Raw genomic sequence first — 21,961 nt, 5'->3', positions numbered from 1 at the left:
GTTCCCTTTTCTTCACACCCTCTCCAGCATTTATTCTTTGTAGATTTTTTGATGATGGCCAGTCTGACTGGTGTGAGGTGATACCTCATTGTAGTTTTGATTTGCACTTCTGTAATGATTAGTGATGTTGAGCATCCTTTCATGTGTTTGTTGGCAATCTGTACGTCTTCTTTGGAGAAATGTCTGTTTAGGTCTTCTGCCTATTTTTGGATTGGGTTGTTTGTTTTTTTGATATTGAGCTGCATGACCTGCTTGTAAATTTTGGAGATTAATCCTTTGTCAGTTGCTTCATTTGCAAAAATTTTCTTTCATTCTGAGAGTTTTCTTTTCGTCTTGTTTATGGTTTCCTTTGCTGTGCAAAAGCTTTGAAGTTTCATTACGTCCCATTTATTTATTTATGTTTTTATTTCCATTTCTCTAGGAGGTGGGTCGGAAAGGATCTTGCTGTGATTTATGTCATAGATTGTTCTGCCTATGTTTTCCTCTAAGAGTTTGATAGTGTCTGGCCTTACATTTAGGTCTTTAATCCATTTTGAGCTTATTTTTGTGTATGGTGTTAGGGAGTGTTCTAATTTCATTCTTTTACATGTAGCTGTCCAGTTTTCCCAGCACCACTTATTGAAGAGACTGTCTTTTCTCCATTGTATATTCTTGCCTCCTTTATCAAAAATAAGGTGACCATATGTGTGTAGGTTTATCTCTGAGCTTTCTATCTTGTTCCATTGATCTATATTTCTGTTTTTGTTCCAGTACCATACTGTCTTGATTACTGTATCTTTGTAGTATAGTCTGAAGTCCAGGAGCCTGATTCCTCCAGCTCCGTTTTTCTTTCTCAAGATTGCTTTGGCTATTTGGATCTTTTGTGTGTCCATACAAACTGTGCAATTTTTTGTTCTAGTTCTGTGAAAAATGCCAGTGGTAGTTTGATAGGGATTGCATTGAATCTGTAGATTGCTTTGGGTAGTATAGCCATTTCACAATGTTGATTCGTCCAATCCAAGAACATGGTATACCTCTCCATCTGTTTGTATCATCTTTAATTTCTTTCATCAGTGTCTTATAGTTCTCTGCATACAGGTTTTTTGCCTCCCTAGGTAGGTTTATTCCTAGGTGTTTTATTCTTTTTGTTGAAATGGTAAATGGGAGTGTTTCCTTAATTTCTCTTTCAGATTTTCCATCATTAGTGTATTGGAATGCAATAGATTTCTGTGCATTAATTTTGTATCCTGCTAATTTACTAAATTCATTAATTAGCTCTAGTAGTTTTCTGGTAGCATCTTTAGGATTCTCTGTGTATAGTATCATGTCATCTGAAAACAGTGACAGCTTTACTTCTTTTCTGATTTGGATTTCTTTTATTTCTTTTTCTTCTCTGATTGCTCTGACTAAAACTTCCAAAACTATGTTGAATAATAGTTGTGAGAGTGGACAACCTTGTCTTTTTGCTGATCTTAGAGGAAATGGTTTCACTTTTCACCATTGAGAACGATGTTGGCTGTGTTTTTGTAATATATGGCCTTTATTATGTTGAAGTAAGTTCTCTCTCTGCCTACTTTCTGGAGGGTTTTTATCATAAATGGGTGTTGAAGTTTGTCAAAAGCTTTTTCGGCATCTATTGAGATTATCATATGGTTTTTCTCCTTCAATTTGTTAATGTGGTTTATCACATTGATTGATTTGTGTATATTGAAGAATCCTTGCATTCCTGGGATAAACCCCACTTGATCATGGTGTATGATCCTTTTAACGTGCTGTTGGATTCTGTTTGCTAGTATTTTGTTGAGGATTTTTGCATCTATGTTCACCAGTGATATTGGCCTGTAGTTTTCTTTCTTTGTGACATCTTTGTCTGGTTTTAGTATCAGGGTGATGGTGGCCTTATAGAATGAGTTTGGGAGTGTTCTTCCCTCTGTTATATTTTGGAAGAGTTTGAGAAGGATGGGTGTTAGCTCTTCTCTAAATGCTTGATAGAATTCGCCTGTGAAGCCATCTGGTCCTGGGCTTTTGTCTGTTGGAAGATTTTTAATCACAGTCTCAATTTCAGTGCGTGTGATTGGTCTGTTTATATTTTCTGTTGCTTCCTTGTTCAGTCTCGGAAGGTTGTGCTTTTCTAAGAATTTGTCCATTTCTTCCAGGTTGTCCATTTTATTGGCATATAGTTGCTTGTAGTAATCTCTCATGATCCTTTGTATTTCTGCAGTGTCAGTTGTTACTTCTCCTTTTTCATTTCTAATTCTATTAGTTTGAGCCTTCTACCTTTTTTTCTTGATGAGTATGGCTAATTTAAATGTGCTATGGGCAAATGTCAAGTTCCAGAGCATTCTGAGATCCCAAGCTGGAGGCAGCACTGAGCGCATCTCAGCAATGAAAGATCATCATATATTTAAGACTTCCTTTAAAAAGGTTAACATTACCTCATGTATGTCATCAATATGCCAGGACAAGGATTAATCTGTCTAGTTCTTTACATGCTACTGTGCAGAAATAGGGACTTAGTGCTTGATTTTAGCTCGTGAAGATCCCCAAAGAGTAAGTGGTGTAAACATCAGACATTCTAAATATATTCAAAGGGATATTTGAAGAAGTATATTCAACTTTTCAATTCAAAATAATAAATGATGCAAATGAAGGAAATTGCTAACCCCAAAAGGGCCCGATTATAAGAGTGCTTTTCTCTCTTACTTGGAATTATTGTGAGAGCCAACCACATGTGTAGTATCTGATTTTAATATGGCAATTCTCTCCTAGTCTTGGTTTTTTTGTTTAAGACAACATGTTGAATCTCTCGTGAGAAACTCATCTTGTATCTGCTTGATGTAAAACATGAGCATGTGCATTCTGAGCCACATATGCTCAGGTGCGAGTTTCCAAGGAAACAAGGGACTGCTCATCTATCTGTAAAGATGAACTGATGAATCACTCTCAGTCTGTTACAAACTTTGATTCAGAGTCAAATTCCAGTGTAGAGTCTAAAAAATGTCAATGTTTTGTCATTTCTCCCTAGAAAGCCCTGATGCTGTGGAGGCTGGCAGTTGGGCAGATATTAGCTGACTTATCTCACTGTTGTTTTCCCCTGAACTGTTAGTGAAATACTGTCAGTGACAGCCAGCTCCATACTGCACCTGTGTGTGAATGGCCTTCCATCCTTTCTGTCAATATAACTAAAAGAGGGTCATGAACATTTAGTATGTGCTGGGCCACCATGTGGTTCTCCCAGCTCCACCTGTGACTGCTAGCTCTTAGGTTCACACGCACACTAGATCAAGCAAAGAGTAATGGGACACCCTACCTCCAAACTTTCATTGGCATTAGAATCCTAGTGGTTGATAGCATTTCTCAAATTCTTGAATATTGAGACTTCCTGACCATCCTTTAGCGTTTACTGATCAAAGTACTTTACATGTATTGTTTTGTTTAATAATCACAACAAACCTTGAGGTAGGTACCAGTATAACCTCCATTCTCTAGAAAGTGAGACACAGAGAGATTAAGTAATTTTCCCCAAGGTCACACATTTGTAACTGATAAAGCTGGGATTTGAACCCAAGATATGTCTTCTCAAATTCATATACTTAACATGTTATCCATCCTCTGAAAGACAAGACATTCTGTTTTTTTCTATGTTTCAAACGAGCATGCCCGTTCATTTGTTCATTCACTCCCGTATTCAGTAAATATGTCCCAGGCACTTATGCAGGGCCCTGTGGATGTAATAGCAGACAAGAGAGATAAAGTTCCTCATGAAGCTCACATTTTGTGGAGAAGACAGACGAAAAATAAGTAGGCAAACAAACAAGATAAAGATGGTAATAGAATGGCAGCACAGAAAATCAACACTGAGGTTTGAGAAGGTGAATTGGAAAAGACCATGGTATACTCAAGGTACAGAAAGGGGACAAGATAAAGCAGAGGTAGAGAAAAGCCAGATCACCCTGGACCTTAGAGAGCAAACGGGATTTTATTTTAAGTGAAGTGCTAAGTCATTGAAGAGTTTTCATCATATTTGAGGTAGAACTGTCCTCTGCTACTATTGTGAAGGAACTAGGGAGCTGTGAAATACACCTGTATATCAGAAAGAGAAAAATGCATCCAACTCCAGGCCCCAATTATATTTTTTTAGAGTGGCTTTAATTACATACATTTATAGTATTTCAATTCTCTTAAAAGACTAAAATTAGTTTATTTATTTATTTATTGTTAAGGAGAAAGTACACTGAATAAGAAAATATGGTAATATGCAGGAATGGCACTGCACAAAAGGGGGGAAAAATTAAAAAGGACCTGTCAAACAGGTGAGTACACATGAGTGGACTAAGTATGACCCTTCAGCCTAACATCACACTCGGACCTCCTCCAAGGAATCTGACCCACCCCTATGGAAAATCCCTGGTGCCCAGACTCCATGGGATTGGGTCTTTGTTTCCCTTCTGTATGTACCTGGCACAATATCTTGTTTAGCGTAGGATCGCCATGATATTTGTAGAAGATGGGACATAAGGAAGAAAGGAGGAAGACAGGGAGAAAGAGAGGAAGGGAAGAAAGGAGGAAGGGAAGATGGAAACAGCACTCTTGGTGTGTGGCTGATATTTTTACCTCTTGGTTTTGCATCTCCTTGGCCGTTCTTTATTCTCAACCTTCCCTAACCCACCTTCCTGGGATAAAGAAAACCCATCCAACAAGACACTTCCAAAAGATTAATATTTTCATTTCAACATTTCTGAAAGTATTTCAATGAAATTGCTTTCAAATGGTTTATTTTATATTAGATCATTGAGAGATAGATTAATGTCATAAACGTAGGCACTAGCAAGCAATATTTTTGTCTCCTATGTTCACATACTGTATATTTCATAACCTCTGATAACTTAAAGTCACTAATTTAAGTCAAATTAGGGAAAGGGCAGTATAATAATTGCTATATTTCTGCTCCTTCTTGATAACAAATGAGGCTTTTTTTCTTTCCACCAGTATATAATAGTGTGCTTTTTCTTTGGCTAAGATATAATAGCACTGCTCTACACCAACAAAAATATTTTTACTGGCTATGTTATTACTGAGAAATGCATTGGGAAAATGTAAAAATATTTCACCTTTATGTTGAAGAAAATAAACACAGTGGATTAAATAAAATTTTCACAGCTCTTGACACATGCCATATGTAACGCTTGGTGAACGTCAAAGAGGCTTTGCTTCTTCTGAGAATCATTGACTAAAACTGGAGGAGACCTTGAGTATTTATTGATCCACTACTCCCACCCTCAGCACATTGGACAAATGAGACCTGAAGATGTTGAAGGACAATCCAACAGGACTTCCAGGACTGAAAACCTTGTTATCCAAGATCCAATCCCACATTAATCCCACTACAAAGTGCTGCCTTCCTAATGCTTCATTGCATTGCTGAATTGAAAATCAACATTAGTAACAAGGAGCTGGGACCCTGGAATCAGGCTGACTGGACTTCAGGTCCTGACTTGGACTCTGACTACCCCTGTGAGCCTGGACAACATATTCTAACCTATGCAAGCCTGAGGTTTTCCTATAAAAAGGAGATTTAATCGTGCCAACCTCTAACATGTGTTTGAATATCAAACAAAATAAAGTACTGGCACATCATAAGTGCTACATAAATGTCACCTATTACAACTATTATTATGAGCTTTATTATGATTACTATTATTATTCAAACATGTAACACACACGAAACTCAATTTTGCTAACTTTTGAATACATGTATTAGCTAAAACGGAACTTCTAAGCTCTTATATACATACATATAAAACTCTGCTCAGAAAGCTTTTAAATGAATTGTCTGACTCTAATGATTTAAATATTAAGTATGTTTTTTGACAATTTTGCAAACCTAAATAATTCAAAAAGATGTTACTAAGGCAATACATTGTAAAGGATGAGCAGGCTTTGACCCCTGCCTTCAGAGACCTTAGCATCTAATGGAGAAAGACATGAATAGCCATGAAGCTTATAAAAGACAGAATGTGGTGTATATGCTATAAAAGAAGTGACAAAGAGGGGCTTTGGGAGCAGAGCAGGAGGAAGAAATTCAGGCTGAGAAAGGCAAGGAAGGCTACATGGAAGAAACAGCATTTGAGCTGAGCCTTGAAACGATGTGGAAATTAAAGGAAATGACATGGACAGAGACACAGCTGCAGATCCACTCTGTTCTGGGACTCTCCAAGCTGTGTGCCCCAGGATTGTACAAAAGCCCATATTCCTCAGAAATACGGGGAATATTGGCAAATGCTGAAGGGCACCAAGTGGCTGAGTCACAGTGTGTGTCTGGGAGATAGAAAGACTGGAGGTGAGTGAAAGATGAGGCTGGAAAGGTTGGTTTGAGCCAGGAGAGCATCATAGTGAGACTTGTACTCTGGAATTGTGAGACCACATGAATCCCAGATCTACCTCTTTAGGGACATGTGGGCTTGGTAAATTACTTAATCTCTCAGTGCTTCAGTTTCCTCATTTATAATATGGGAATAATGGTAGTGCATACCTGATAGGGTGGTTGTGAGAATTTAATGAGTTACTACCTATAAAGCACCTAAACAAGCATCTGGGATACAGTTAGAGTTTAGTCATTGTTAGCTATCATCATCACTGTCATCATCATCATCATCATCATCATGACCATTGGGGATATTTAGATACCATATTAGAGACTGAAGATCTACAGAGAAACAATCATCTAAAGATGCCTATTGGCCAAAGTACTACTTTACGAAGATGACTTTGGCTACGTACACTTAATGATTTGACATCAGAAATGTATACAACTCTTAATTGTTATTAGAAGTATGGGAGATCTAGGTTATAGAAAAGAATGATCATTTTTCCTGGTAAATTAAAGACCTATGTTACAGTCCAGTACAAATTTTATTTGTATTTTTAATTTTTTAACCATATAAGCAGTAGATAAATGCATTTGGGTTGTAAAAGTACAACCATTACTGAAAACAAAGAAAGTAAAAAGTTAAAGTTCCTCATAAACCTGTTGTCTCCTATCTCCCAGGATCACCCCTATCTCATCATTAAGGATTTAGACTAATGTTCCAAGATTATTTCTATACATTTATAATTACAAATATGCATAACTTCTAAGCTTTTTAAAACTATACACTTTTTTGCAGTGAGCTTCAACATCTGTAATTTTTTTAATTTTTCGAATAGTTCTTGAATAGCTAGAAGAGTAGAATTTATGTTTCTAATTCGAACAAAAGAATTAATTATCAGGATGTGCCTGAATTTAGTGCAGCCAACATTATTATATGAGTCACATATATTACAAGGTGTTTTTTTTTTTTGTGTGTGTATATATATATATATATATATATATATATATATATATAATTGTAGAATATATTTGATTATTTAAATTGGCCTTGTCCAGTTAAAGGATTTTTGTCACTTTTACATTTTAATTCTACATGTTTATCTCTGACTATTTTGTAGCTTTTCTTTCTTCTTCTACTTTCAACCTCTTGAACCTACAATGATTCCTTATCTCTCTATTTGCAACCCTTTATAACATTTTTCTAATTGACTCCTAAGTTCTCCAAATAATGTAACACAACTTCATTTCCAAACCGATTTTCCATTGTTTCCAACATACCACAGTCAAGGCTATCTTTTTTTTATAACATTTTTTTTTTTTTTTTTTTTTTTTTTGCTGTACGCGGGCCTCTCACTGCTGTGGCCTCTCCCGTCGCGGAGCACAGGCTCCGGACACACAGGCTCCGCGGCCATGGCTCGCGGGCCCAGCCGCTCCGCGGCACGTGGGATCTTCCGGGATCGGGGCACGAACCCGTGTCCCCTGCATCGGCAGGCGGACTCCCAACCACTGCGCCACCAGGGAAGCCCAGTCAAGGCTATCTTATCCATCCTTCTCAGCCTTCCAGCCCCTTTAGCACATAGGAGTTTTCTCTTGTCTTAACTCCCATTTCCCATTGACTCACAGTCACACAGTTAGCTAATTGCTTCATAGGCTTTCATTTTCTTGTTTGTTTTGCTTTTTTTGAGATCCAAATAATTCATCCTTTTAAAGTGTGCTATTTAGTGCTTTTTACCATATTCACAAGGTTGTGCAACCATCATCACTATTTAATTCCAGAACATTTCCATCATTCCAAAAAGAAACTTCATACCTATTAGCAGTCACTCCCCATTCCTCCCTCCTTCTAGCCCCTGAAAACCACTTAACTACTTTCTGCTTCTAGGGATTTGCCTATTCGGGACATTTCATATGAAAGGAATGGTCCCCTCTTGTGTCTGCCTTCCTTTACTTGGCAGAATGGTTTCAAGGTTCATCTTTGTTATAATATGAGTCAGTACTTCATTCCTTTTTTATGGCTGAATAATAGTCCATTGTATAGAAATAACATATTTTGTTTATCCATTCATCAGTGGGTTGTTTCCACTTTTTGTCTAATATGAATAATGCTGCTATGAACGTTCACGTACAATATTTTGTATGAACATATTTCAATTACTTATGGCATTTACCTAGGGGTGGAATTGATGGATTATATGGTAACTCCATGTTTAAGCTTCTCAGGAACTACCAAAACTGTTTTCCAAAGAGGTTGCACCATTTTACATTCCCACCAGCAATGTATGAAGGTTCCAATTTCTTCACATACTGCCAACACATATTCATGTCTTTCTTCTTAAAGCTGTTTTAGTGGGTATGAAGTAGTATTTCATTGTGGTTTTGATTTTCATTTCCTTAATGACTAATCCTGTTGAGCATCTTTCAATATGCTTATTTGGACATTTGCATAACACCTGGGATAAATGTTTATTCAAATCCTTTGCCCATTTTTAAATTGGCTTAAATTTTTTTATTGTTCATCTGTAAGGGTTCTTTATGTATTCAGTATACTAAACCCTTAACAGATATATGATTTACAAATATTTTCTCCCATTCTGTGGGTTGTATTTTCAATATCTTGATAGTGTACTTTGAAAAGCTTTTAATTTGAGAAGTGCAATTTATCCATTTTTTCTTTGGTTGCTTATGCTTTTAGTGTTTTGTCTAAGAAACAATGGCCTAATCCAGGGTCACAAATATTTATACCTATATTTTTCTAAGAGTTTTATAGTTTTCACTGTTACATTTAGGTCTCGATTTATCTTGAACTAATTATTATATATGGTGTGAGGTTGGGGTCCAGCTTCATTTTTTTGCTTGTGGATACAGTTGTCCCAGTACCATTTGTTAAAAAGACTATTTTTCTCACATTAAATTGTCTTGTCATCCTTGGATCTATATGTTTGATTGATCTATATGTTCATTCTTATACCACACAGTCTTTATTATTGTAAGCTTTGCACTAAGTTTTTCAATTGCAAGTGTGAGTCCTCCAACTCTGTATTTTTCAAGATTTTTTTGGCTATCCTGGGTTTCTTATATTTCCATATGAATTTTAAGATCAGTCCATCAATTTCTTCAAAAAAGCCAACTGGGATTTTGATAGGAATTGAATCTGTAGATCAATTTGGGGAGTATGGCTATGTTATTAATAAGTCTTATAATCCATATACATGGATGCCTTCCCATTTACTCAGGTCCTCTTTAATTTCTTTCAACAATGTTTCATAGTTTTCAATATACAAGCTTACACTTCTTTTTGTTTTTAAATTGCTATGGGCTTTAGTTTTGAACCTATAATTCAAATTTAAGCTTCACCATGGAGAGTACCATGACTTATATCACTTCTAAACCCACTGTGAAAACATTAGTTCCTACAATGATTTTTTTTTAATTCAGAATAAATACATTCCATCAAAATTAACTCTTCTTTCTAAAATATGGTTTCTCATACCCTGAACATCTTATTCATACCCTGTTTCCATGTATTTGCACACTCTTCTTTCTATTTGACATGACTTGTCTCCTCAACTCTGCTGGCAGAATCCTTCAGATTTCTAACATCTAGTTAATAAAATACTTCCAACATTTCCTCTCCCTCTCAATATTTTTTTTCATTCTTCAAATACAGCTAATTGCATTAGACCTGTGATAGTTGCTACTATCAGATTATGAGCAAATTTTAGGGCTGTTTTTAGTCATCTTTTTAGTCCCATAGATCTCAGTCTATTACTTACAAGTTAAAAGTGTTCAACTTGTGTCTATTGCACAAACCTGAATATGATCTTAGTGTCTGCATCACTGAAATCAGTAAATCCGTTAAAAGAAAAGTCTTAACTTTCCTTTCAATTTATGCAAGTTATTCAAAAATTGATTAAAAGCCTGCTAACTATAATTTTAAACTTGCTTTTTTTTTTTTTTTTTGCCCAGAACAAGTCTATGTAGAGGATAGTTTATACCAGAGGTTGGCAATTTTTTTCTATAAATGGCCAGATAGTAAATCTTTTAGCCTTTGTGGGCTATATGTTCACTTTTGTATCTACTCAACTCTGTCATAGTTGTACAAAAGTAGACCTAGACAGTATGTAAGTGAATGTTTGTAGCTATGTTTCAATAAAACTTTATTTACAAAAGCAGGCAATAGGCCATATTTGGCACTAGTTTGTCAACCTCTGGGTTAGACCATGAAGAACTGTGCCCCAGCACATTTACTGACTTGTATTATGACTTTCATATAACTGTGTTATTAATGCATTATTTCCTCCTGTAGAGTGATGTGAATAATTAGAAATCCTGTCATGGAAAAAATATTCAAGTCAAATTTCATGTAGCTATTTTTATTTTTAAAAAATAGGATAGAGACATTACAGAACATAACAGCAAATTAAAATGCTTAAATTGCTTATTAGACCAAATGTGTTCCATTTAGTATATAAACCAGGAATATAGAAAGGAAGAATGAGAGCTCTAAGCTCTGTTTCCATTTGGCAAAACAATACAAATTCTTCAGCCAGTATGGCAGCAGTGTTGTAGCTTGCTTTACTAAGGTCTTCCCCTTTCTTTGGAAAGAAAAATTAATACCAAGAGTTCCTTTTCATATCAATTTTTATAAATTGATATCAAAAATTATTCTAAGGTGTTGTGATGTTTTATTGCTTTGTTTTGTGTTTTTTAAGAATGTGGGTTTTTTTGATTTGCAGGGGTTTTTGTTTGTTTGTTTGTTTTTCAAAATGGCACTTGCCAAGTCCCCAAATGATGAATGGCAGATAAGTTTTCACCAGTTCACAGGATTTAGTGGCTAAGAGTGAGAAAAACAAGCTAATTCCAGCAGGCATAGGACACTGGAGAGGAAATCTGTGAAATGATTGGCAGCCCCTAAACCAATGATTCTGATAGGTAAATGCTTCACAGCAAACTCAACAAGACTACACCCCTCAAGGGTGGGGCTCACAGCTAAGTCATTCATGTCCCCACAACTAGCACAGCTCCTGTTACATAAGAAGCACCCATATCTGTTTGGTAAACTGGACCAAACCCCAGTTTTTTACATTTAGCATGTTAACACAAATTAAAGTTCTCCTGCATGAAAAGCTCTATTCAAGACAAGGTGAAAAAATTAAAAAGGAAATGTCCCCAGTCAAAGGAAATTACAGTCCAACGGTACAGAAAAGAACAACACAGGATAACTCTTCTCACTTCTAGATAAATGTGTTGGTTTTCCTAATAACTATCAAAAACAGTGAATGATTGGACTTTCCTGGCTGTCCAGTGGTTAAGACTTCGCCTTCCAGTGCAAGGGATGTGGGTTTGATCCCTGGTCCAGGAGCTAAGATCCCACATGCCTCGTGGTCAAAAAACCAAAACATAAAACAGAAGCAATGTTGTAACAAGTTCAATAAAGACTTCAGAAAAAAAGAAACAGTGAGTGATTCTTCTGTAGATTTTAAGGCACTGGTGCATACAGTTCTTGTCTATGTTTCCAAGAAACAATAAAGAAGGTCTGATATTATTGAATACATGGGACACATTAATTCCAGAACTAGGATAAGAATTTGCATGCTTTTTTTTCTTTCTATGTCGTTACTTCTTTTATGGTGGCTGATCTTTGGTTAACAACTGCAAGTTCTGCTGGTTTGAAATAGTCAAGACTTAAACTTTATCCACATGAACAAATGCTCTCTAATGTTGCCTGTGTTCTAGTTCAAATAATTATTCTGTTCTTTGACACATCGTTTAGATCTAGGAGTAGGGGGTATACAGGAGAGATTGCAGGAATGTCTTCAAACTATCTTCTAGATGTTGTACCAGACTCCTTGCTCAGAAAGCCCTCCATTCTCCATCAAATTAAGTCACCTCACATTTATCTACTATCACAAATTCATCTAGACTAAAAGATAGACCTTGTTTTTCCATAGAATACATTTGAACTCTGGATCCTAATCAATAATAATAAATCATCAAATCCATTGTCTCCTGTTCTGCTTGCCTTCAAATTGCTACTTTGATAATATACATCTTGGATAATTTTTGGTGCAACCAAAAGATGCTCATTAACTCCAAGATGTAGTACAGCATAACAGTTATAAACATGAATTCAGGAGCCAGACCAGCTGAGTTTGAATCCTGGTGCCAGCACTTACTAGCTATGTGACTGGTCAAGTTTCTTGAGCTCTTGGCCTCAGATTCTTCATCTGTAAAATGAAGATAACAATAATACCAACCTCGCAGAAGTATGATGAGCATTAAAAAAGTTACTGTATGTAAAGTGCTTAAAACAATACATGGCATAGAATCAATTTGTTCTATATTTTTATTATTATTGGTAATTCTATATTTACTTGTCAGTCATGTTTTATGAGACCTCATCAAATTTTTGAGATGAATCAGTAACAATTTCATCCTCACTAACTGTACCAAGAACCACAAGTAAGTTTAAGTTCTCACTAAGAAAATAACATATTCAAAATTTCATGCAAGGATTGAAATTCTAATATACAACTTTTGCTCTTAAATATAAGCATTCACAATATCTATAATTTTCCATTTCCCCTTCAGGTCCACACATATATTTTAAGATTTAATCTTAAGTTCCTTAAAATACAATCATCAGGGAATACAATTGGAGAAGTGTGCTGAGCTATGTTGCTTCCACAATCGTCCATCCCTAATTTTTTTACTTTTGCCTTTTTTCCTTTTTGCGCCTGGGAAGACCTTACATGAATATAGATTTGGGGAAATTGACCGAGTCCATCTCTATTTGCAATTCTTTTTCATTTCTGTTAGCTGAATTTATACAGCAATTTTTGTTAGTAAATATCTTCTTTCTTAATTTTTTCCATTTACGCTCACTGTGTACTGGGAGCAGTAGCAATATTTTTCTTTAGAACCTTTTTCTTTTTTCGGGATTGAGCTGAATCACATGATGAAGGGAATGGAATAATGCCACAGAAAATACAGATGGCTTGCGCCAGTTTGGCAGTATTTTAATTAGTACCTCTCCAATTACAAGATAATCTTTCATTTTCTTGTGAAGATGTTACTAGTTTAAAGGAACATTTGAGAAAAATCTTGGTTCCTTTATTAAAATTTTCATCCCACCCCTTTAGATGTGCACGGTAAAATTTTATATTATTTATAATAAAACACATGATATACTTTCTTTTCTAGACATGTTACTCAATCTGGTGTCAGCCAGCTTCAGCATGACTTAATTTTTGAAGTCAAAGCTTATGGGAAATACTAGCAATTTTCAGTGACCTGATAATACCAAAGAAAACAGTATAAATGCATGTCTCAGAGATAAGTGGATGCTGGTATAGGCCTTGTAAGTTAAAAGCAACATTTTATAATCTCAGTAAGATGTAATGGGTAGTCAAAGTAATGAAGCTAACCCAGGCGTAATGATTAATCTCTGTGTGAGTCACGACCCCGGCAGCTGCATTCTAAATGACCTGCAATCTATATAATGCATTCTCAGGAAGACCAGACAACAAGATGTTGCATTAGTCCACAGTGCAGATGGTCAGACTGCATGTAGAAACATACTCAGCTCTGGCCTAAAAGACAAGAGGGCTAGCTTCAGCAATATTCATAAAAGGATGCTGAGATACCATGGATATTTATCAAAACAGAGTGTAACATTAACCCTTACCTGCTTCGACTAACTAGCTGTGAGATGGGATATTTAATAAAGGCTCTGTGGGAGAGGTAAAACTGAGCAGGACCCGGTAAAATGGATGGGTAGGAGCAGAAAGGCCATTCCAGGTAAGAGATGCAACATGAACAAAGCTATCATGGTAGAAGTAACAAGGTGTGTTTGAGGTCAAGTGACTATCCCTGACAGGTGGAAGAATAGAGTTGATGTTGAGAATGATGGATGATAAACATGTGAGGTGTGGTCCATGAGCAACACAGTTTAACAATCCTCTTTGAGAAAGGCCGGCAAGGCCTGTTGTAACTAACCAGTGGCATGATGATTGGCATTTTCTCTTGGAGGGGGACTGGTGCTGGCAAATGAACCCTACCATTTTGGCAGACAGTTTTCAGGATACACAGATGAATAATCTAGAGAATGGTTCAGGAGACTTAACAGAGGGGATATTTTTCAGATGGAAGATCGTAAGAAGGGCCTCCTAATAATGGCTGGATTGAATCTGTTTTGTTATAAAGACTGAAAGTTAGCATGGTGTCACGGAATGCGCATGGCACAGGATGACAAGGGATGTGAAAGTTAGTCCTGGCTCTACCAATACTTGGCTACAGGACTCACTTTGCTGGGCTACAGTTGTCTATAAAAGGAAAACATTGGGCCAGGTGATCCCTCAGAATCCACCTCTGAAGACTCTTTCTACATGATACTTTACTAAAAGGACTTAAATGATTTTGTGTGTTTGTTGTTGGCCAGGTCCTCACCGTGGTCAGGGACAATTATTCCAATAAACACACAGGTGAAAAATGCTGGCATTGTCTCTTGACATTCATACACTTTCATTTTCTAACTGCCTAAGACTGCAAAAATAACAAGCAGTCTCAGCATGAAGTCTCACAGCCTCCTAGAGAAGATGCATATGGTGGTCGTAACCAAGGACTTTATCCTTCCCATCTTACAGATGAAGAAGTAGAGGCACAGAGAGGTTCTATAATTTGCCTAAAGTTGCACAGCTAATTAATGACAGAGCTGGAATTTGAAGGTAAGCAGCGGGTTCTGGGGTCTCCCTCTTATACCCCTCTGCATGGATGGCCTCTCCAAAGAGAAGTCCATCACTGTCACCTGATGTGGATGGCACACATGGTGGAGCTGTGCCTGGACAAGCAGGAGAGCCCAGAGGGAAGGTGTTGGATGAGCCACTCTCTTCAAGGGAACTGGTGGTAAGAGGCTTTGGTCCCATGAGGTATCTTCTAGAAGTTGTTCAAGGCCATGTAGAAATGTGTTTTTCTATAAAAGGCCTCATTTTCATTTAGAACTATATCATCGCCAGGCCCACTAGTCTGTTTATATTTTCCTTTTTGGCCCCTCCAGGTATGAATGGCCCATATCGACAGACGCATCTATCTCTTTATTTCCCAACTTCACCCCCTCCCTTAATATCTGCCCCAGCTCAGCTTGGGAAGGGAAGGAAATAAGTATATGCAGCTAGGCTGCCTGCTAAAATCAAACCTGACACATCTGGGTTTTGCTTTCACTGAAAAGCCAAGAACTCCTTGGTGTCTTTCACCTTGAAGATTCAAGACAGAAGAATCAAGAATGACTCATCAGGGATCATAATCTCAACCAAGGGCCCCTTCACCAAATATTAACTAACTCATTCTCTCTAATGCTTGCATGACGATCTAAATTCACTCCTAAAACACGTCAGTTGCTCCTCAAGCTGATTGAGGTCTGCGTCTTCAGAGACTCTGGTTAAAAGCCCCAAATACTTCTCTGGGCTTCCCTGGTGGCGCAGTGGTTGAGAGTCCGCCTACCAATGCAGGGGACACGGGTTCGTGCCCCGGTCCGGGAAGATCCCACGTGCCGCAGAGCGGCTAGGTCCGTGAGCCATGGCCGCTGAGCCTGCGCGTCCGGAGCCTGTGCTCCACAACGAGAGGGGCCACAGCAGTGAGAGGCCCGTGTACCACACACACACACACACACACACACACACACACACACACACACACACAAAGCCCCAAATACTTCTCACTCCAACCAGCATGTCAAAGGTAAAAAGTCCTTGAGGGTTTTCTCTGCTGATACATCTAAGCCCCTCCACACCCAACACACCCTCCAGATGGCAAGTTGTCTGCCTTTAAGTCACCGTTAAAAGATGTTCAAATGCTTATTGCAAAGATGTCACACTTTCCTTGCAGCTCATTTTACTAAATTAAAAACATTAAACATCTGTGTCTCTTGAGGTGCTTTTTCCCCCTCAAAAATTATTTCCCTGAATTAAAATGTGTTTATAAAATTTCAGATCAGAATGAAGCAATCCCTTCTTTTTTCACCTGCCAGTGGATGTGTGAGTAGCCAGAGCCTTTCTGAGAGCAGGAGGTCCCCAGGGTTACTAGTGTAATTCTTTTTACTCTGGGGTGCTCAAGCACAGAATTGCCTACAATCAATTTGCTTTCACATCCTGGCATTAAACTCACTGTATGTAAAAGTATCACGAGTATTTTCAATATAATTCTAAGTAGCAGTGATTTAAAAGGCTTTTTATTGTAATGAAAAAAATTACAAGGCATAGTAAAAGCTGCACAGCCTATTTGACTGAATCCAATCAAATACAGGTAAAATTCCCCATAACCTCAAAATGGGTAAAAATGACTTAAAAATTAAGGAGGACAATTGATAAGAGTCATTTTGATGTCTGAAAGATGAAGCAATATACCTGAACAATATTTTGACCTTCTGATTCTAAAAATATAGCATGAATCATAATTTAACTCAGTGCTATGGGAAAACAGTGTATTTTCAAAGATACAGCTATAGATATAAAACTAGAGGTATTGATATAATCTTCTAAGCATACAGCTACCTTTAAAGGTGAAATGAAAAGACTTCCAATAAAATATGCATCATTAGTTATCACGAGTACTCTTCATGTCTATTACTGATGTTTGATTAGACAGTAAGAAGCATGATTTAGGCATCTACAGCCATTGCGATTCAAAACGATCGCCATTAAAATCCAGGTACAGGGCTTCCCTGGTGGCGCAGTGGTTGAGAGTCCGCCTGCCGATGCAGGGGACACGGGTTCGTGCCCCTATCCCGGAAGATCCCACATGCCGCGCAGCGGCTGGGCCCGCGAGCCATGGCCGTGGAGCCTGTGTGTCCGGAGCCTGTGCTCCGCAACGGGAGAGGCCACAGCAGTGAGAGGCCCGCGTACAGCAAAAAAAAAAAAAAAAAAAAAAAAAAAAAAAAAAAATCCAGGTACACACAGTACCCTTGGACCTGAACATAAGTATAATATAAATATAGAAATATTCTTATAACTCTCACGCAGTTTCCGACACATAGTAGGCCTTCAATAAATATTTTTCAAGTGAATGAAAGAATAAATAATGAATAAATGAATAACATATCTAAAGGTAGTCTGCTTTCCTATACTATTTTAATGAAGTCATTTTCACTTTTGCCTTTACACAAAATGAGTGGAGCAAATCAGAAAATTTAATTACAATCTGTGGCTTCATAGCCTAATATCCTTAGCCCTTCCAGATTATCAAAACCATCTCTTCTGACTTAGTTCTCAATCTCTGGCTCAAAGCTCTCCCAGGGTTTATGCAAAAGCAAACCCCCCTTCCACCACCACCAAATGGCATAAGATTGAGTCCCATAAGAGTTGATGGAAGGCGCGCTGAGTTTACTTTATTCACTAATGAGGTGAAAGAAATAGAGTTGCCAGATGAAATACAGGAAGTCCAATTAAATTGAATTTTGATAAACCATAAATAATCTTGTAGTATAAGTATGGCCCAAATATTGTACAAGACATACTTATCCTAAAAATTATTCACGGTTTATCTGAAGAAACTCTAATTTAACTGGGTGCCATGTATTTTTCTTTGCAACCTCAGAAGGAAAGCAAATGTTCTGACTAAATACCAAGTGTTTGGGCCTCCCTGGTGGCGCAGTGGTTGAGAGTCCGCCTGCCGATGCAGGGGATACGGGTTCGTGCCCCGGTCTGGGAGGATCCCATATGCCGCGGAGCGGCTGGGCCCGTGAGCCATGGCCGCTGGGCCTGCGCATCCGGAGCCTGTGCTCCGCAACGGGAGAGGCCACAACAGTGAGAGGCCCGCATACCGCAAAAAGAAAAAAAATAAAAAATAAATACCAAGTGTTTTTGTGTAGGCAGACTCTGGGAGAAGCAGACAAACCTTTGGGTAAGAGGTCATAGCAGAATTATCTTGAGGCAGTACTCAGTGACAGACAACTTTCCATAGTTCACTAAAATGACATCTTCAAAGAGGCTTGATCTTACAGGCAAGCTACATGCTGAATGCCTCTAAAGACAATGAGAACATTACACGCAGATAAAGAAAGATTATGAAAAGTGAAGGAAGCAAAGACCCTGGATATATCGAGAGACAGAATAAACATTTTTTGATATTAACAGTCCCTTTTAAGAGGATATTGGCATGCATATATGTTTCTATAGACATATACTCAGATCAAAGATAAATATGACCCCTCGAAAAGTCTTAAATTTCGATAAAATGTCAGCTGTGTTTTTATACTGTGAAAAATTTAGTGCTTATGAAAGGTGTCATATTGATTGATTGAATAATTATTAGTATTTATTGCATACCAGCAAGAAGCTAGAGGCTATTTGAACACGCAGGCCAGGTCCCCGTAGCCTCAGGAGGAAGTGGCCTGTCTTGGAGCAGTGGGTGACAAGGTCTCAAAGGGTAGGATGACATATGTGGTTGCCAAGGAGCAGGTTGAGATATTTGTTCAAATGAGATCTGACAATCCACAAAAGACAGCTAGAAAATTCTTAAAATCCACAGTATTCATAATCTAAAAACTGAAACTGTACCTTATTTCAAGTGTCCCCTTGATATCCAATGATCAAGCAAAGCTCTGACAAGGGTAAGTTTATCCTTGTTCAGGTTTGGGGCCCAGCAGGAGTGGTTAAAGGGCTTCCTATGATACAAACACTCGAGCTTGATCAGGACTTCAGAATTAATATCTGATAAAGTGCCAGATTATGAAAGCAGGACTTTCAAAGCCTTTCTAAGGGAGAATGGGGGACATTTTCAATCAAGTCTATTATAAATGCAATCAAAAGGAGGAGACAAGAGGGTAATATTTCTTTAGGTCACACCCTCTGCTAAGTGTTATATAAATGTTATTCGTTTTAGTTCTCATAGCAGCAATATATGATTGGCATTACTTTTTCTCATTTTACCAATGATAATCTGCTGACCCTGAGTACTTAACTAGTTACTCAAGGTTACAGAACCATATACTGGTGAATCTAAGATTCTAATTCAGACCTATCTGACTAACATTGCAACAGAATACTTCCAAATCTGAAACAATCTCCTTCACCATTAGATAAAATACCAGAATCTTGCTCTAGTCTAAGGAAAAGCTGTATTTAAAGGGAAGACAAACAAGATTATTGAATGTTTTTGCTTTCAATAATGACATTTTATTAGATGAATTATGAAATGGTGATTCCAAGGCAAAAAAAGTTGTTTACTCTCATGAAACTCTCTCAATTTATTTTTGGTGTTTGGCATTTCTGAAAACAAAGTACAAGAAACAAAAAGCTTAAAGTTACATTATTCACTTAACACCAAAATTAAAAGCAGAAAGTTAATCAGGGGAAAGAAAATTCTGTTTTAACTTTAATTTCAAATCCTAAAAGTTACTGCTAAATAAAAAGAAACTATAAAATAGAAACTTTAGATCGCAACACACAATACACTTCAAATCAGATAGGCAGAGGCTATAAAAGCTTGGCTTCTGGAGTTATGTAGCTCAGATTAGAATCACAACCTTGCCTCTTACGAGCTGTGTGATTTTGGCAAATTACACAACATCTCTTTGCCTTGGTCTCCTCGTCTATAAAATAAATATATAATAGAACCCACCTCATAGGGTTGTCATGAAGACTAAATAAGATGTTCAGTGTGACCTGCTTAGCCTAGAGCCTAGCACATACAAGCAGTCTTATTTTTATCATTAAAATGTTTTCTTCAAAATGGAAATGCTGATATAAAATGAGGGATTTGTATTGAGCTATGCATTTTTCAAAGCTAAGACTACTGGACACCAAACCCCCCAAATGGTGTCCTCTAAATCAATATCAAAATGTTCCTGGCAAAAGCTGCCTTTTTTTTTTTTAAACAAATATTCCCAACTCACTAGCTCTTTTTTTTTTTTTTTAGATCTTTATTGGAGTATAATTGCTTCACAATACTTGTTACTTTCTGTTGTACAACAAAGTGAATCAGTCATATGCATACATATATCCCCATATCCCCTCCCTCTTGAGCCTCCCTCCCACCCTCCTTATTCCACGTCTCTAGGTCATGGCAAAGCACCGAGCTGATCTCCCTGTGCTATGTGGCTGCTTTCCACTAGCTATTTTGCATTCGGTAGTGTATATATCTCGACCACTCAGGGTCTATCGATGTTAATCTGAAATGGAATCTAACTAGCATGATGTGTGTGTTGTGTGTGTGGGGTGTGTGTGTGTGTTTTCAGGGAGACTGATACAATCTAGAGAGGTAGAGGAAACATTACAATGCCTAAGGCTGGATACATCGACACCCATTTGCTGTTGGGTGAGTTGTGCTTTTGCCTCAAAGCACAGGCGCTGTTGTCACCTGGTACAGCTTCTAGGGATCCCACAAAGTGAGCCTCAAAGAGCAAAAGCCAGGCACACTGCATTTTTTCCCCCTAAAGAAATTTACAGGCCATTTTCTCACCCTTCCCGCTGAGTTAGGATATTGAGATTAAAATGTACCTACAGAGTTTAGTAACATATTTGGTATTAAGGATCCATCATATGCGTATGTCTTCTGAGCATAACAGTTCCTTTGGAGCTATTGTAGATACACCGTGAATAGATATTAGGAATGATACACAAGGAGTGGTTGAAGGAGATCCCATATTAACTACTGTCAGACTTTTAACAGTATTTGAAAGTAGGCTTTTTTTTTTTTTAATTCCTGGGGTTTAATACCTCTATACTTTGTAAACTGAGCACTTTTCAAAGAGAGCTCCAAATTCCTACAGAGCTGTCTTTAGGTGAGCTTTGATCTTTGGAGAGCACCTATCTTGTGTTTCTATAATTGCTCTGGTTTAACAAGGCTCCCTAGCACGTGAAAGGGGAAAATCCTTTTATTAAGGCTATAAACCTAACTGGCCACAGTGATGGAATGTGCAGCTTGGGGGTAGCCCTTAGCTCCCCAGGAAAGAAAAAAATGGGGAACCGAGGAAAGCCTTCATGTTCAAACAAAATGAAATATTTATTAAACATGTTTCTGGTGTCCCAGGTGGTAAGAGGCTGCCCTGTGGTCCGCTGAAAGGTTTGATCTTTGTTAAGTATTGTGAACGCTGATTTCAATAATGGGGTGAAAGCTGAGGAAGTTATGGCTGAAATTTTGGCTAAAGATGACAGCTCTGGGTTTCAAGTTGCACAAAGCAGTCTGAGGGATTAAACCAACAAAGCCTGCTCCAAAGTATCGAGTTTCCAAAAGTGTAATCTTCGTATCAGTGATTCGCACTCCTAGGACGGGGAGGACTCCTCATTTATTTTGACTTTGCCATATTAATCTTACTTTACAAATACACGCGGTGATTTAGATCATGTTTAATTAACTGATTGAGGGCTCCAGTGGTAAAAATGGCATCGCATTAAGCTCTATCCGTATGGCAAATTCGAATCACATCTTTAGCCTTGCAAGAACAAAATATCCCGAGAGTCACTGATGACAGGATGTAGGAATTGAAATCAGGTCCCTCCTGTTGTTTGAGAATCCAGGGAGGGTGCCTGCCATATGCCCGTCACTTCCAGGGGGGGAAATGACAGGATAAAAGAAAGGAAAGCTCTAGTTCTTCCAATATGTTCAAATCTCAGATGA

This window comes from Mesoplodon bidens (genome assembly GCF_964165515.1).
Source record: "Mesoplodon bidens genome assembly, chromosome: 14".
Classification (NCBI taxonomy): Eukaryota; Metazoa; Chordata; class Mammalia; order Artiodactyla; family Ziphiidae; genus Mesoplodon; species Mesoplodon bidens.
The sequence above is the reverse complement of the archived record's forward strand: the minus strand, read 5'-3'. Positions refer to the sequence as shown.